Genomic DNA, 19067 nt, shown 5'->3' with positions numbered 1-19067 from the left:
TTTAAACAATAACTTATTTTTATATAGAATTTTGAAATGTTTTATAAAAAATGTTATTTAAATATGAATTTTAAAAGAAATAAAAAATTATAAATTTATAAAAATAATTTACTTAGTTAAAACTATATTATTTTTATTTCTATTTTTATTTTTTAAAAGTAAGAATTTAAAATTCTTAATATTATTTTCTTTCTCAAATTTATGGCTTTTATCTTTTTATTATCTCTTCGACCTAGGTTTAACGGCTTAACTTCGATTGATACGTAATTAACTTAACATCGTTTTTTAACTAATATTGTATAATTTTTATTTTCATGTTATATCATGATTATGTTTTAGTCATCATTGTAATGTTATTTTTTTCTCAATGCAAGTCAATATTATTTATCAATTGACTTTGGTGAGAGTATTATTTTATTAACATCATTGATATTCTTTTATAGATGTCAAATACAACTTTGGCACGCTTTTTGAGTCAACGTTGATAAAAATTATTTTGGAATTATTTATCTGCAATGTAAGTTATAGTTATTTATTGATTGGTGTTTCAAGTCAAATGGATTCAAGGACTCGATTTATGTGATAACAAATCATGCAACAATTAGAATCAGAGTTTAAAATCTTAATTTTCTCTTAAAAAACTTTATTCACAAAACAACTAAATAATTATTGTTCTCGAACGGGTTTAGGATATAAAGAACGATTGCTTCAGCTTCCACCTTCGGTCAATCTACAATACTCCAAGTTTCATGTTACACCTTTCATTCTCTCATTGGTCTGACTTCACAGGCGGGGAGGGTACCTGCAAAAGGCACTCAAAGCTCAAGTCAGTCGGGATGTTAGCACTCGGGTGTGAGAGTACTGTAGATAATGACGTACCTTTCTCCTTGAAATGTGTGTTATTTATATTACCATAATGGACTTCATTGGTGGGTCGAATTAGAAAATTGATTCGTGTTTAAAGTTGCACTAAACAACCCTTAACCACGGATTAATTCTGCTGACTTGGTCAACCATTGACTTAACGTTAAGGATCGGTCAACCACGTGTTGTCACGTGACCTTCTCACGATGGCTTGGGCGGTAATATGTCTCGAGTGATGGCCGACTCACTGAGTCGATCGGTCATACCAGTACAATTATAAACATAGCTGGTAAATATTCATTTAATTCATACAAGTAAAAAAACATAATATTGAACAAAACTCCACAATTTTCAAGGTAACATAATCAAGTTTGAAAAAATAATTATGTTATTACAATGGCTTAGAAATAATTTTCTTATTTCTTCTAAACTTGTTTATTCTCGGTCTTATCTCTCAGCTTAGGCTTGGTTTGTTATTTCTTTATTTAGGCTTGGACTTGGTTTATAGACTCTTACTCTCTGCACTGGATTAACTGGATCTCTCGGTTCTTGGTCTTGGTTTCCTCTCATGAATGGGTGTGTACCTGAAAGGTGCTCCAATGCCAAAGTCAAAATTGATATTAGTTAATTATGAGATAAATTCACTCTACTTACCTCTTGAATTGATCACCTATTTATAACACCTTCTTATTGGGATAAAACCTAGTTGGACTTTTACTCTTTGCACCTGATCTTCTTTAAATACACCCTTTATGTTTTGGGCAGTAACTATTTATTCATTCTTTTCTTATTTTTATTTTATTTGTGTTTTTCGATAAACCTTTCGGTTTACCTATCGGTCAACCTTTCGGCTCACCTTTCGGCCCAGATAGTACACTAGCCCCCCGAGGCATAAGGAATTTGAAAAGACGAAATGCTTGTCAAAAGGAATGAAAGGTTGCATTAAAATGCTTATAAAAAAGGAGTTCTTTTGGGAATGACTTTGATTTTAGCATTGATTAGATTCTGTTTATTAAATGAGTTTTTGTACGGAAAAAAATTGCATCGTTTCGCGTGTGTTATCTTTATTGTGCCATTTGACATGAAAGTTGATGAACTCTTGATCATTGGCTGTGTTTCCATTTGACGATCATGATGTTGCGACGTTTCGTTTGTAGAGATTTTAAGAACACTATAAATATTTGGTTCAAAATGGTATACCCTACCACTTTCATTACTTTGGTATTCTTGCATTCGAGAAATCTAGACGAGTATTTGGTCGAGAGATTTAGACGAATATTCTTGAAAGGTATTATGTCTTCTTCAAACTTTGTTTCCGTTTCTGATGAATTTTTGGGATTTTCGAGCTTATGAAAGTTTCCAGCTTATGATAAAATAACTCAAACTCTAAGCAACTTTAAAATGTGCTTGGAACTTTCGACCTTTCTTCCTTGTAGGTTTTCATAATAACTTGTGAAAAATCAATAAAATATTGGTTGAAAGCTTATCAACTTTTCGGTCTTTATTTCGACCAACCTTCCAACCTATAACTCAGTAAAAATCGATAAAATAGTGTTTAAAGGATTGTTTACCTTTTGGCCAACCTTTCGGCTTCTTAAATAAGAACTTCCTTCATTGAAATTTGATTTGAATGAAATACACTCTCGAGGGAAATTTCATCTGGAGTGAAAGCATCCTAGATCGAGAGATTTAAAGCACTAAACACACTCTAAGAAGGGATTTCACCTAGAGTGAAAGCATCTTAGATCGAGAGATTTGAAGCACTAGAGTGTGGATTTCACCTAGAGTGAAAGCATCCTAGGCTGAGAGGTTTGAAGCACGAAATCCATTATCGGGAGGGATTTCACCTAAAGTGAAAGCATCCTAGGCCGAGAGGTTTGAAGTACGAAACACACTCTCTGGAGGGATTTCACCTAGAGTGAAAGCATCCTAGGCCGAGAGGTTTGAAGCACAAAATGCACTCTCAGGAGGTATTTCACCTGGAGTGAAAGCATCCTACGCTGAGAGGTTTGAAGTATACGAAGCATTTGAGAAAGTTAATAGTTTGATTCTTCATATGAATAATTTCTTCATTAAGTATTTCAATTTTGGATAAGACTTCTTTATACATGAGAAACCATCCTTGAGTGAAAGGTTTTATAATAATAAGTATTTTATTAGACTTGAGCTTGGTTTGTGGACTCTTATTCTCTGGACGGGGTTAACTAAATCTCTCAATTCTTAGTTTCAGTCTCCTCTCTCACAGATGAGTGTGTGTACTTGAAAGGTACTCCCATGTCAAAATCATAATTGATATTAGTTAATTATCAGATAAATTCACTTTATTTATCTCTTGGATTGATAACATATTTATAACACCTTCTTATTGAGCTTAAAACCTAGTTGACCTTTAATCTTTGCACTTAATCTTCTTTAAACACCTTTATAAACATTTTGAATGAGCTTTGCCATAGTAAATATTTATTTATTCTTTTCTTATTTTTATTTAATTTATGTTTTTCTATCAATCTTTCGGATTACCTATCAATCAAGACAGTACAAATTATTTTCTTAAATTCTTTAAAGAGAATTCAAAACAAAATCTACAGAAGTAATGAATTTTTTGCTTCTGCTCCATATTCTAGAAACATGTTCTAAGAAGTTGAAGCATGTATCAGCCCTTTAATTTTCTGGGATCTAGTAAGTTAAATAAGTTGGTACTGAGTACCAACCAAAAGTAATTTTCTGGGACCAGTTATCTCAGAAGTTTCAAAGTCACCATTAATATGTTGATCAAAAGGTTCAGAACTCAATCAATGCAGATTCATGTATCTCTTTCATTCAATTCAATGATCTTTTACTTTATTGCCAAATAAATTTGTTATCATGATTTTAATCTCTAATTTTCTATCATTAAAATATGACATTATTGGACATGTCAACAGTAACATAAATTAAGCCCTAAATAGTTAAAAACATGAAAAAACATGAAAAAGGTCCTACCGAGATTTGAACTCGGTTACTGGATTCAGAGTCCAATGTCCTAACCACTAGACCATAGGACCTTTCTTTAAAGATTGACTTTATTATTTTAATATTCAATCACTAATGGTTGAATCATCAATGACAGGAAAAATAGACATTTATAACACCCATAACTGTATACACTATTTGCAGCAACTTGACCAAATAGTACTTTTGATTATTATTGTTTTACTTATAAACTAGCACTTAATTTTTTCTGATAAATGTTTACTTTATATAGTTAAAATTTATATATATTTTTTAATTTACAATAAATCACTTGCATTGAGATATAAGGTTATTTTTAATTACTGATAATAGTTTATTTTAGAATATTAAAATTAAAAATAAAATGAAAATCGTAATTAATAGTTAAATCTGTACAAATATTTTGTTTCTTTTTAGAACAGTCTCATTCAAAATAATTATTCTAATTTATAGAAAACTAAATAAGATCTGTGAATTTAGGGTTAAATCAATAGAAGAAAAAAAATAGTGCACTCTAGGTCACTGTCCAAACAACTTGTACCTAATACATTCTCTTGAACATTTTTCATTACATACATGTCTATTTCCATTTCTGGTTATAAAAAAGTTAAACTTATGAATTTTTTTTTCATGAGTCTACATCAAAGAAAATTAATTTTCATAAATTTCATTCAATTCGTGATGACCCAATACAACCTTTTGGAAATTAGAAGGCACTTGTTTAATTAGTTTGACATTTTTTTACATTAATGAAAATTTTACAAAAATGTTAATAAAGGCAAAAAATAAAATTGAGGAACTGTTTTCCCAATTCTCAGAATTTCAAGGAGAAACGTAAATGAATAAATGTCCTAATTTTTCCTTATCGATAGTGCCAAAAATGATAGTCATGTTTGGCAGTGCAATGTCGTTGTCCATAAAAAAAAATATCAATCAAATCGAGTTGCTCGCTTGATGTCTTATTTTATTGTTAGTATAATTGATAAATTATTGAATTTATTTATAATGTTTAAGATATTAGCTCTGGATATTTTATTTAGTTAATTTACATTTAACAAATGAATAACTATCATTTGAATTATAGTAGTATTTGTTTTAAATTTCGCCTATAGCGGATTGTATAATAACAAATATGACACTTGTATCATATCAACGAAAACATATTTAGGTCTTACAAATATTATTTTTTACTTATCATTTAATAGTTTATATTAATTGTGATACCCTAAAATATATATAAAAAAACTAAAAAAAATGTTTTTCACTTTTTCCAAAGTCTCTTTTGCATTATGCTCATGTATATAATATATTCATACACAAATATCAGATGTAGAGGTAAGTTATCGAAATAAAATTATTATATACGATAGTATAAGTAAAAAAACCAATTAGATTAATCGTTCATATCAATAATTTTATTTAATTTTTTCCATCAATCATAATCATATAATACTCAATGTCAATCATCACAACCCAACTTCATTCCATTAGCATCATCAACAATCATATGAATCACACACACATTGACTCATACACCAAAGATATCGAACAGACGTCTTTCAAAAGACCTGTATTAAATAAGTTTTACTAGAGACAAACATCTGATCCAATCATGTACTTAGATGAATCCAAAAATCATGGTATCAGGGTAAATTCAATACATATGTTGTGCATCTACATAAGACAATGTGCATAAAATTCGCTCATCAGTTTCTCACCACCTAATATCTTAGTCTGTGTGACTTAGACCATCAACGAGGCTAGGGGATCTATGTTACAACATAGGCATCAATACTTAATACACAAACAACAATAGTCTACACATTGTTCCAATGTTTGACTTCAATTTCATACAATTTCACCATTCTCATACAATAGAAATTTCATGATTCAATTTAACGTACAAATTAATATCCAATTTGCATTAAAAATATATTCATACATAATTCAAATTATTGGAAAGACAAGAAGAAAATGAAAGAAAGAATGAAGGAAAAAGTATTTTAGGTTAGCTTGAGCGAAAATGTCTAGTTTTAGCGAAAATTGACTCACTTACGCGAAAATGAGACCGAAAGGGTTAGTTTTTCAGTGAAGTTTTCGCTTATGCGAGAACATAACTAAAGAACAAGTCAAATTTATGAATATTTTCATTTGAGCAAGAATTATCTTGTTTGATAGAAAATATCAGTAAATTAGTCTCAACAATATACTCAAATCAAATTTTCAAATATCTTTTCACAAATATTTCAATACTACTAAACAAACATATTTTATATTTTTCTGGTGAACAATCATAACTTCATTTCCTTTATTATTATTGTTTGCGGATAGGTTTGAAATACTATTTCACTAAATTCTTAATTGGATTTGTTGGAAAATAACTTGGAGTCATTTGATCTTGTCTATATTATCATTCCTCTAATATTGAAGATCTATAATTATATTATTAGATAGTGTCTCTTCTAATCCTTTTAATTTAAGAGCTAAATGAACACTATCAACAACTATTATATAAAAATCCTTTTTCAAAAGACTTAATGAATGAAAGTTGTTACGATAAAGAGGATATATGTTATATTGAAATCCTAATAAAATTGTACCTAAAAGAATGACTTCTAATTGGTCAAAAGTTAAGTCGTGACTATAAATACGACTTCTTCACATTTATATGTGTTCATGTCGAGTGACTATGGACGAAGGAATTGTAATTGTGCACCTTGCTTTTTCCCAATCATTAGTACGCATGCATTTGATCTTCTATGCCATGAATAAGAATCTTAACTCCATTCCTACCATTTCTTTATTTCTTTTACCAAATTCCATGGCAACCCATGTGAATTTTAAAGCAATAACTGAAACCATTTTGCCTCCATATCTCCATATATGTGCTATAAATGTTAGGAGGTACAAGGCACACTACCTTTTTTAAATTCTTCATTTTAGAAAGCATTTTCCCCTTCTCCCACGGTGCCTATGGTTTCATTTTAGCTATCCATCACCATCAATCATTTGTAAACGGTAAGTAAGACTTATATATATATATATAACTTTTTTACATCTTCGTTAATTTTTTTTTTTACTGGTATGCACCGCACGGTTAATACTATAACTCGATCTCCATGATCGAGTTGACCAAGCCCAACACGTCCGTACGGGTCGACCGACACATTTAGCCCATTAATGCTCAAATCAATGTCAGTAAAGCTAAACCACCATTAAGAACTAGGTAATACATCAATTCCACTAATCCAGTCTAATAAGGTAAGCCCATTAAAATAATATAAATAGTGCACATTCCAAGAACAAGGTACGTCATTATCGGATATACTCTGACAAGTACCCTTTGCTGACTTGAGCGTTGGAGTGTCTTCTACAAGTACCCCTCATTCGGCATTCACCTGTGATAGAGCGACCAAGATTTGAAGGAGTAGCGCGAAGGCGAAAAAGAGCAAGCTGAAGTTCTAACAAACTGCCCGACAAAAAGGAGGAAAACAAAGTCAGTCAATAGTTTTATAAGTTACATCTCCAAAGTAGTTTACATCTTGATGTATATATAAAGGTTTCTTCATTGAAGTTTTTTATTTTCACGCCTAGTATATTGCATGAGTTATTTATTATGTTAAAAAATTGACCTCGGATCTTCTATGTCATTTTGATTTCTGGTAATCTTGTAATAATTTATACCCCTTAATAGTGAAAATTATTTTGACATTTTAAAATCTGGAATAGTTGTATAATAGTTTCTGTATTGTAATTCTTAACAATGTAAAAATATATTAATAAGAAAAAGTATAATATTGAAACCCTGCATTGCCCTCTATATAAAACCAAAAACAAAAGATATTTAAATTAGAATAAATTAGGTTATAATTTCTTCATTATAAATTATGGCGAAAGTCTCCTACTAGATTTAACATTTATTGTTGTAAACTCATTAAATGTAATATAAAAAAATTATATTCAAATTTTGGTTGTATGTATAAGCTTGTTGTGAGAAAAGTCAGAGAGAGCGTTAGTATCACATGCTATACGGATATATGCATTTACTTTTGCATCAAATTAGAAAGTACATTAAAAACATATTTTTATAATTTAAAAATAATCAATACATATAAAATAAATTTCAAAATTAATATGTAAAAGTTTTGAATTGTCCTGAAAAATAGCCTTGACTCGTATTATTTTAAGAGATAAAATAGGAAAACACATACAACAGTGAAATGTTTTATTTAAGTATTACATTTAATAAATACTTAAAATAATTAATATTATACAAAAATGAATAGTCTATTTATTTATTTTCTTACAAAAATAAAATATTTATAACGTTAGAAAGTACATTAAAATTAATATATATAATCAATATCAAGACTAATATGTAAATTTGACAGTGACATCCTGTGTACTCAAAATTCTAGGAATTTATTAGTTATATAATATAAGGATAGTATTAAGGATTTTGATAGAAACTGTATATAGATAAAATAAAAGTTGAAAAATGTCTTTAGGTTAACGATTTATGTTTTTGCACATTTTCTTCAAATTAAGTATCTAATAAAGTAACTATTCTTTAAAATTAGAATTAAGTCACTTTCATGTATTAATATAATACATTTTTTATATGATGTAAAATGTTATGATAAAATAAATATTAAAAGGACCAAAAGATAACTATAAAAATATTTAGGAATTTAAATAAAAATAAATATTTTATTAAAGACTTCAAAAATATATGTTTAATTTATTAGATATCCGTATTAATTACTTGGTGAAATATTAAAAATATGAAACTTGTTTAAATCTAAAATAATCTTTTCATTGGTATAATAGACTTTCAGCTAGTGTGTTATTAGAATTCTTTATGAATAGGTATAATCTATCTATGTATCGTTTGTGTTAACATATGGGTTTTGGTCTAGTCCCCCCATATTTTTATTTTTTCTTTTTTTTTTTCTTTTTTTAATAATATTTTTTTTTTCATGTGATGGCAGATGATTGTTGTTACTTGAGGTGTCAGCTTAGCTGAGATGTCAAGTTACATAGTGATGCCTAACACGAAAACTTTATAAAAATAAAAAATTAATAAACTACAATTTGAAGGTTTAACTTACTTTATATGTTTCATGTATCTATGAATTTAATTATTATTTATTGTTTAAAATATTTTTTTCTTAAAATTTATAAATAATCAGTATTCTCTTTAATATTAGGTTCTCATTAAATCACAACCTCTTATCTGAGATGTTAACAAAGAAGAAACGGAAATGAATAAATGTCCTATTTTTTCCTTATGGATTATGCCAAAAAATAATAGTCATGTTTGACAGTGTAATGTCATTGTCGTAAAAAACCCTCAATAAAATCGAGTTGCTCGCTTGATGTCTTATTTTATTATTATTATTATAATTGATCAATTATTGAATTTATTTATAATGTTAAGATATTAGCTCTGAATATTTTATTTAATTAATCTACATTTAACAAATGAATAATTATCACTTTGAATTATAGCAGTATTTTTTTAAAATTACACTTATAGCGGATTGTATAATAACAAATATATACTTATATCATATGAACAAAAACATATTTAGGTCTTAGAAATATTATTGTTTATTTATTATTTATATTTAATAATTTATATTAAGCATTTCATTTAATTGTGTACCAAGCATGAAAAAAATAAAACGCATTCCATCGTACCAGACAAAAAAAAATCAACAAATATGAATATATGGCCGGTCGAGTGAATAGGTAATATTGAATAAATAAATTTAAATAAAATAAATAATAACGATTGAATTCGAATAACGGATTAGAAGGGTTTTTTTATCGTGATGGAGTTTTTTTTTATGTTTTTTACCAAAATTGGATCCGTTTTAAAAAAAATTACAAATTTAGACAAGTCGTGTCATATGAACAAATCGTCCCAATTTGACACGATTCTGTCATGTCATAATGAAGTCGTGCCAACTTGACACGACTTATGTCCTGTTATACTAAAGTCGTGTCAACTTGCACGACTTCTGCCACGTCATAATTTTTTTTTAAAATTTTATTGTTTATATATTGGGTAGTAAGTTATGTAATGTTAATAATCCCATCATGGTCAAAAACCCGGATTAGAATTATGTAAGTATCAATTATGATGTTTTAATATTTATAAATTTGTAGATAAATTTTAAATTTTATTTTTAGTGTCATATTTTTTTTAAAGTTAATAGTAAATTATATAAAATCATAGTCCATTATAAAAATTATTATTATTTTATATATTTATTTCATTTATTCCAAAATAAATATTTAAAAAAAATAACTAACCTAATATGAATTCCTAATCTCAATAACTTATTTGTATCAACCCACAATTCAAACAACTCATATCCAACTAATTCAATAAATTAATTTACCAAATATAAATTTTTAAAATACTAAATTCAAGTTTGGTTGCAAATCCGACCCAACCTAACAATCTTTAGAACTAATTGTTGCACCCACTAAAAAAAATTGAAGGGCCATAGGGATTCAAGTTAGGTCTCGAAATGATGAACTACCTTTTTTTTTTTTACGTTTTATTTGTTTGATGGTTACTTTTCCCTAAGTTATCTTTTTTTTCTCTTTTATACATCATAAAATTGAATTAAATCTAATGAAAATTTATTATTTTATAAATTGAAAGTGATGGCAACTTTTAAGACTAATATTTATTCAATTCATACAATTTATTGTTTTAAAGTAAATCTAACATTTATCGAAATGTAAAGTAAATACTAGTTATATATTCAATTGATTTATGACATTTTAAAAATTATGTGATCCAATTGTATGTTTATGAGTGACATGAACTCTGCATCATGTGAAGATGTGATCGAGACATGGTATTTTAAAGAAGGAAAATACTTTGAGATTGTTAGGATGTGTATTAATTAGGGATTAATCTAGAATCAGGTATCATGAGTCTATAGTATATTAGAATCATATAAATGAAGATTACTAGGCGGTGAGAGTTGAAGGAAATTTATATGACTAAGTTTGAGGTTTGAAAATAACTGATTAGAGCATATCATATGGATTAACCTTGTCATACAAGTTGAATGGATTCATATGTTTATGTGGTTTTGTGAAGAGATTCTTAAATAGGGGTAATATGACAAGTGCATATATCTGAGTCTAAATCAATGCACGAGTCTTTCGAAAGTAAAGTCAAATTTATATATGTGGATGTTAGTGGATTTCTACCATGAGTGATGTCGAACATGAGATATTTGTAGACACTTTGTGTTTTTAATACATGAAAATCGATGAAATGTGATGATTCATAGGTTCATGATTGTATTCATTGAATTGGATGAAATATCACTATTCATATGTTTGTGATTGTATTTCTTGAAATCTAAAGTTATATTGAAAGTCTTAAAAATACTACTTTATCTTGCTTTCTTGTTTGTATTGTTGTTTAAAAATCTAAGAATATCATGTTTTACCCGAGATAAGATACTACATCTGATAAAATATGTGAGGAGTTAGCATAAAGATAGAAAATTTTCTTTATCTTTTAATGTATATATTTCAATATATAGAGAGAGTATTTTGTACTACAAATATTATGAGTATGTAAATTATATGATATAATTATTAAGTAAGATGGTATGATATTGAATTATAATTTGTCAAGTCACACATCTAGAGATTATATGTTTGTAATATGTTCCTGCTAGGGAGATGGGACCTAGAGAACTGTTGAAGTCTTCTTCTCCTTCCTTCGGTCGGGCAGGTGGCTGAGTGATGAACTGGGATCCTTCTCTTCCTTCTGCTTATCTTTCGGCACTCGGGACTCGGTCGTCGGGTGTACACCGGATGGTGGGGGTACCTGCGAAGGCACTCCGACGCTCAAGTCAGCAAAGCGGATGGTTAGCTCTCAGGTAGGTGAACAGTAATAATGACATACCTTACTCCTTGGAATGCGTGCTATTTATATTATTTTAATGGGCCTACCTTGTTGAGCCCGTTTATCGAGGTGGATACCGCTTAGGGTTGCATTACCTAATTCTTGATGATGGATTAGCTTTACTGATCTCGGTTTGAGCGTTAATCGTAATAGGGTTCGGCCGTCGACCACATTCTCATGGTGAGGGTAGGCCATCGGCCAAATAAGTGTGGTCTTCGACCATCTTAGTTAAGTCTCCAAAGGTTTCGGCCACTCGTCAGTCGGCCAAGTATGCAAAGGTCTCGGCCATTCATCAGTCGGCCAAGTATACGGAGGTCTCGGCAATTCGTCAGTCGGCCAAGTGTACAAAGGTCTCGGCCAAGTATACGAAGGTCTCGGCCATTCATCAGTCGGCCAAGTATACGGAGGTCTCGGCCATTCGTCAGTCGGCCAAGTATACAAAGGTCTCGGTCTGCCGGCCGTTCGGCCAGATTTCTGAAGATATTAACTTATCAGTCTCTCGGTCAGGCTTGACTGAGAGTCGGGCAGGCAGGTGGGTCCCGGCCTCGCCCAGTACCGGTACATAACATTTTTTTTGAAGTTATGGCACAATATCTTCTAGTACAATATGTTTTAATCACATTATTAGTAATAGTAAGTAAAGTAAATATTTTATTATTTTTAAATCTCTAAAATAGTGAAACAACATCAAATAACTATTTAATGAATATAAGAATAAAAAAATAACCAAATATATATATAATATGAAAACATTGTTTTCAAATTTATCATAGTAGAAAGGGATAAGAAACATAGAAAGAGAAAAAAAAAATATATGGTTGTATGTACTTAATATCACACTCTTTAATTATTCCATGTTATTTAACTAATAATGATATTTTTTTATTGTACTTATACCTATTTCTTAGTTTATTTTACAATATATTTTTTTTGGTAAATAAATATAACTTACTATATATATAATATAACTTATGATATAATATTATTTTACTAATAGTCTAAATTAAGTAGATTAAAACATAAATAGGCAAAAAGATGAGGAAAATTTCTTATAGTAGACGATTTCATTGTAATGTAACGAATGTCACTGCATTAAATTCATCCTGATCATTAAATAGACTGTCAATCTATAATGCTTCTACATAGAAGATATATGATTATTGGATGTAAAATAGAAAATGTAAATGTATATCATATCAAAATAATTACGTTTATTGTTCAATTATATATTTATTTTATTTAGTTAGCTCACACTCTTTTATTGTATTTTATATATGAGTAGAGAATAATGCAAATTTTAATGACAATCCTAGGCACACTTAGAATTTCTTTATCAAGTTGTTAGATTTTACCAAAAATTTTATGTTTTGATATTTTAGATCTATGTATTTATGAGTCATGTTGAATGTATTTTGTAAACCTTTTTATTAGATAAAACATTGTATTACTATACACTTTATGTAAAATTTCATTACATTAGTGTATATTTATACTTTTGCTTAATATACCCGTAAGGGTGCTCATTTATTTTATAAAAGCAAAAAATATTTTGCCAAAAATAAATAATTTTAAATATTTATTTATAAAATAAATATATATTTTTTCAAAAAATATTTGTAAACATTTATTTTATAAATGCATTTTATAAAAATATTTTCAAATATTTACTTACTAATAAGAATATATTGTTTACCAAAATCAATAAAACTTTTTAACACTATTTGTTACCAAACTAAATATTTTAAATATTGTTGTAAAAAATATTTATTTTTATAAACCTAACTAAATTTTAAATATTTATTTTATAAAACCCAAAAAATTTAGGTTTCACAATTGTTAGATTGTTGAAAAATAATTAGGTTAGAATGTTGGTTGGGGTCCTCTTTTTTTAAGATGTAGTTGGAACATTGTGTAGTGATTTAATTCTTTTTTGGAATAAACCAAAAGAACTTTTCCTAGAGAAAAATCATGATCTAGTTGGGTATAACTCTATTAGTGACAAAGTTCTCTTTTTGAATGTTTGAGGTAGATGCATAGTCAAACTTGAAATTATTTGTCAAACTATACCTATTTATGTGTTGGTGAATAAATAGTATTTTAATATACAAACTATATACATCCTACCATTACTTGAAATTTATTGCAAATCACATTTTTTAGTCTCCAATCTTATTCAATTTGTCTTGATATAATGACCATATATTTTTTATATATTAAGTGGACCTAAGTTCGAATTCTATAGCATAATCTTAATATTACCTATAAAATGCATCTTTCAAAATCTTGTATGCAAATAACATATACAACTTTAATTCAAATGTAGAAAGACCTATATAGCAATTTCAAAAGATTTTACCAATTAAAAAAAAAACTCCAAAAGACAATTATTAGTTAAGGTATATACAACCATCATTACAAGAAAATCATTAGATAGTAATTAAATTCAGAGACAAAAAACAATTAGTCACTATATTGACTAAATTAGATACTAATTTAGAAACTAAAAAAATTAGTGATCTCTAATGTGATTTATATTATTAATAAAATATTATAAAATAGTTTCTAAATTAATATCTAAATTAGTTACCAAAGTTTTAACTACTAATATTTTAGATTCTAAATTAGTCTCTAAAAGACTATAGTAGAGACTAATTTAAAACATAAGTAGTTAATAGCTAAAACCTTGGTAGCAAATAGTTAGATATCAATTTAGAAACTAATTTATAATTTTTTTTATTAATAATAGAAACTATTTTAAATACGAATAATTTTTTAGTTTATAAAATGATATATAATTTAGTTAATATTGATAAGTGTCTAATTTCAGTAATATTTCATATTAAAATATAGACACTTATGAAAATTTATTGCTAATTTACATATAAAATAATTCTTAATTTATGAATTTATACCTTTTTACATTTGTTATGATCTTTATTTGAATAAGAATATTTTATTTCGAGGTGTTAATTGCATATTTTTAGGTATGATTGAAGATTTGGAGTAAAGGAAAATAATTTGAGCTAAAAAGAGAAACTATTTTAAATACGAATAATTGTTTAGTTTATAAAATGATATATAATTTAGTTAATATAACGATTAATTATTTTAATATCTAAAATTAGTTTCTATTTACTATTTTTTTTTAATTGTTCATATTAATAATATCATCTCTCATATACCATTCCCACGAATTATTTATGATACTTTCATTTCATCTCTATTATTGTTATATTTTCATTCAATAAAAAATTATTGTTTTTAATAATTATTTTATAAGAAATATTTGTCATCAAAATGAAAAAAAGTATTTTATAAAACTAAATAATTTTGACTATTTATTTATAAAATTTAGGTTTTATGATTGTTAGGTTTGAAAGTTAGTTGGAAGAGATTGTGGTGTCATGTATGTAAGGGAGTGAGATCCTATAATGGAGAGAAAAGTGAGAGTCAATGATTGGAAATAGGTTTTATAAAAAAAGACTTGGTTTAAATAAGTTTGTCTTGTTTAAAAATTTATGGTGGAAGTTTGTTCCATTATCAATCAAAGACTTTTATTTAGGTTAGATTTAGTCTTTTTGAAAGTTAGTTTAACTTAATATAAATATTTGTTACACGCAATTTTAAATAATTGTTACTCAATGAGGAAAGAACTCCAAAAAGACAGGTTGATTTTTTCAAAGAGTCTTGTATAATTTATGCATGTGATTCTCATGCTAATTTTCTAAAAGTCAAATTTATAGTAAAACCTTTTTTTTTTTATAAAACATAAATATATCCTTTGATAAGTTTGCTACCATTACTTTAAAAATTAAAATAATTATACTTAAAAATGGTTATTTATGTTTTTTTAATCAAACAAACCAATATGCTAAATTTTAGAATAATCATTTTTTAATCTCAATAATTTTTTTTAAATAAAAGCTTTTTTTTAGGCATCACTATGCAACTTGACATCTCAGTTGTGCTGACAGCTCAAGTAACAATAATCATTTGCCATCGTATGAAAAAAATATTATTAAAAAAGAAAATAAAAAATACAAAAATATAGGAGGATTAGACCAAAACTCGTATGTTAACAAAAATGATACACATGTATATTTATAAATAATTTTAAGAACAAACTAGATGATAGTCTATTATACCAATGAAAAGATTATCTATGAATAAATTCTAAATTAGTCAACTTATCGGCACATGTATTCCCATCACGAAAAATATGACTAACCCTAAACCTGATTTTCCTACAGTAATTAAGACAAGTATTCCATCGATTACAAAGCATCCAAGGAACATTGGTCATAGCAGTAAACGCAATACAAACAAAAACATAATCACATTCCAACCATACATTAGTAACCCCATCTTTTGAGCTTCCTCCATAGCATGTATAACCCCATAAAACTCAGCAACCAGAACAATCTGAACTTCAAGAAACGCAGAGAAAGCTCCAATAAATTCTCTCATACTCCTACCAAAAATATCTCCACAAGTAGCAAGACCAGGATATCTCCTAGCAACCCCCATCAATGTTAATTTTAACCCAACCTGGTAAAAGAAACTCCCATCTAACAGGAAGATGACGAGAAATACCAATACGAGTATTAATATAAAAAAACTTGATCACATTGAAATCCAACATATTATTATTCATTGAAGCTTTAGACGAATTAGCCATTAGACGAGTTAAATCTTTAATAATTTTTTTTATAAAAGCTTTAGTCACTTTTTTTTTTTTTTTTAAATAATATTGCTTAATTTCTTTTCACTCCTAGAAATAGAAACGAAAGTAATACATGGTTTATTTTTCTTATAATTTAATGACATTTTTTTATCTCTTAGATATAAAAGTTGTTGTCATTTAAGTTTTCCATGTTTTAATTGGGTATCCCAATATGACTTTTTGACTCCCGTATTATTTCCAAAAGTAACAATTAAATTTTCAAATATAATAATGATGTGATTTAAGTCCTTAAACAAAATCCGTCTAAGAAGAATCAAAATATCACAATTTTCTAAATAACTAAACATGAAAATGTATTTATTTTAATATTTTATTACCCAAATTGTTCAAAACCCTCCTAAACAAAAGGAAAACAAATTTCATAAATTAATATTTGTAGCATGACATTATCTAAAGATTTCGTTAATTAAATTGTCTATTTAGCACACACTAAACTATTCAATTTCATGAGAGGAACTAAAATAAAAAAAGATACGTTTAAAGATTATATTGATGATTTTTTCAAGACAAAAGTAAACACACATAAAAAAGAGTTTGAAACCAATTATAAAAAAGATATAAATACTCAAAAAGTGAATTTTACAATCAATTCCAAATATGTTATCCCTTTATGCTTTTATATACTTGTTAATTGGAGAGATCCCATTTAGAAGATTTAACTTTTGAACCAATTTTTTTTTATTAAATTATTAGTGTCCTTTTCTTTTTCTTTTAAGAACTTCACAATCATATGCATTATCCAATATGGGTCCATACCTGAAAAAGTTTTCATAAAAGTCAATAAAATTCTTACATCCACACGTTTTATTTAAGCCTACCAAGAAAAAAAATCACCTAACAATTTTATCCATTCACGCATCTTCCTAACCCTAAACCTTTTTAAAAGTGTTTCAATTGTGGTTACATTAATGTGGATGTAAAATCATCTTAGTGACTTTTACTATTTTTTTAATATATTTTTTTGTCAATCTTTTACACATTTTACCAATTTATTAAATTCTTAACAAAGTAATAACATGTTACTAAAAGAAACAAAAACAAAATTGTATTTGAGATGTATCATATTATCTTTAACCAAATTGGTCGAATATGAAAGAATTGGTTAAGTATCAAATAAAAGCTTTAGATATTTGAGGACTATAAGAAAATCAATCAACAAAAATGATGAACTTTTATGTTAAAAAATTAACACTCATTTTGAAAACCAAATTACCAGATTACATCATTAATTAAGGACACTCAAATTTTCTTTTAACATATTTAGAACGTGTAAAAAGATTATATATAAAAGGTATTTTTTTAAATTACAATAAAAATAGGTAAAAAAGAACAATACTTCTCAATATAACGGAGTTTGTGTTTAATTTTATATCACAAACTTGACTTTTACAATTTTTTTATAAAAGAACATACAATTTTATTTTTTTTTATGTAAAGAAGAGCGCATAAACAGTTTACATGAAAATAAACTCAAACAATAAGAATATAAAATATTAAAATTACAAAAAATGAAAATTATTATACAACTTAATTTTTTTTAATTGTAATGTATATTTATATTGTAATTTATTTTAATCTATTTTTATTTTGAAATATAATTTTTAAGAAATTTTATATTATTTATATTTTAAATTATTTTATTTTAAAATATACTTTTTATTTATGAAAATTTAATAATATTTTAATTATAATTTATAGTTTTAAAAAACAATTTTGGCATTAAATTAATTATTATATACATTATTATAAAAAAATTATCACAATAATAAATCATCTAGAATTTTTTTCTTCATTTTCCTTCTATAAAAAAATTTACTTTCTACTTTATTTTCTTTCATTTTTCGAATTCAAATAAAACCTTACTTTCCCTTGTTCAAATCGTTTTACTTCATTTCTTTTTCTCATTTTTCGAATCCAAACAAAACTTAAGATAAATTGTTATCCATCTCTTCATATATTTTTCAAATTAAATCAAGAGAAAGGTTTTGTATAATTTATTTTAAAATTTTAATAAAAAGTGTTTAAAAGTAATGATTAATGTATGATTCAATTAAACAAATGTTACATAAAAACAGAGAAATAATTCCATAGAAAGGTTATTATTATTCCTTATGCCAACAAAATCAAGAAATGCAAAAATTCTCATGCTTCTCTCCTATGTAACATCACCATCACACACACATCACAATCACAAATGGATGCCTAACAATTATATTTTTAAAGGTGTTCCAATCTCAATACCATTTTTTATTTACTGCACTCTTTCAATAAATAAATCACACATAGGAGACAATTTTGTTAGGTTATAGAAACTCAAACTTTTTCTAACATATTTAAAATTTGTCTCTTTTTGATTTTTAATTAATGAGGTTTTTTTTACAAGATAGAAATAATATTGTTAAGCCATTATAAATGGTGAAAGATTATTTTATTAAAGAATTGCATGAATTAAAAATGTAATGAAATTGTAGTAAATGTGTGGTTTGATGATATTTAAGTGATTTGGAATATTGTTGAAAT

At 26.8% G+C, this 19067-nt stretch overlaps 1 non-coding gene across 1 annotated transcript; it reads right to left on the bottom strand.

The window, feature by feature from the left end:
- Positions 1-3837: 3837 nt before the first annotated feature.
- On the bottom strand, positions 3838-3908 carry TRNAQ-CUG (transfer RNA glutamine (anticodon CUG)). Its single transcript has one exon. It is a non-coding gene; the product is annotated as a tRNA-Gln (tRNA).
- Positions 3909-19067: the final 15159 nt, after the last annotated feature.

This window comes from Phaseolus vulgaris, chromosome 1 (assembly GCF_051622355.1).
Source record: "Phaseolus vulgaris cultivar YP4 chromosome 1, ASM5162235v1, whole genome shotgun sequence".
NCBI classification, from domain to species: domain Eukaryota; kingdom Viridiplantae; phylum Streptophyta; class Magnoliopsida; order Fabales; family Fabaceae; genus Phaseolus; species Phaseolus vulgaris.
This window is presented reverse-complemented; position numbering and strand designations above follow the sequence as displayed.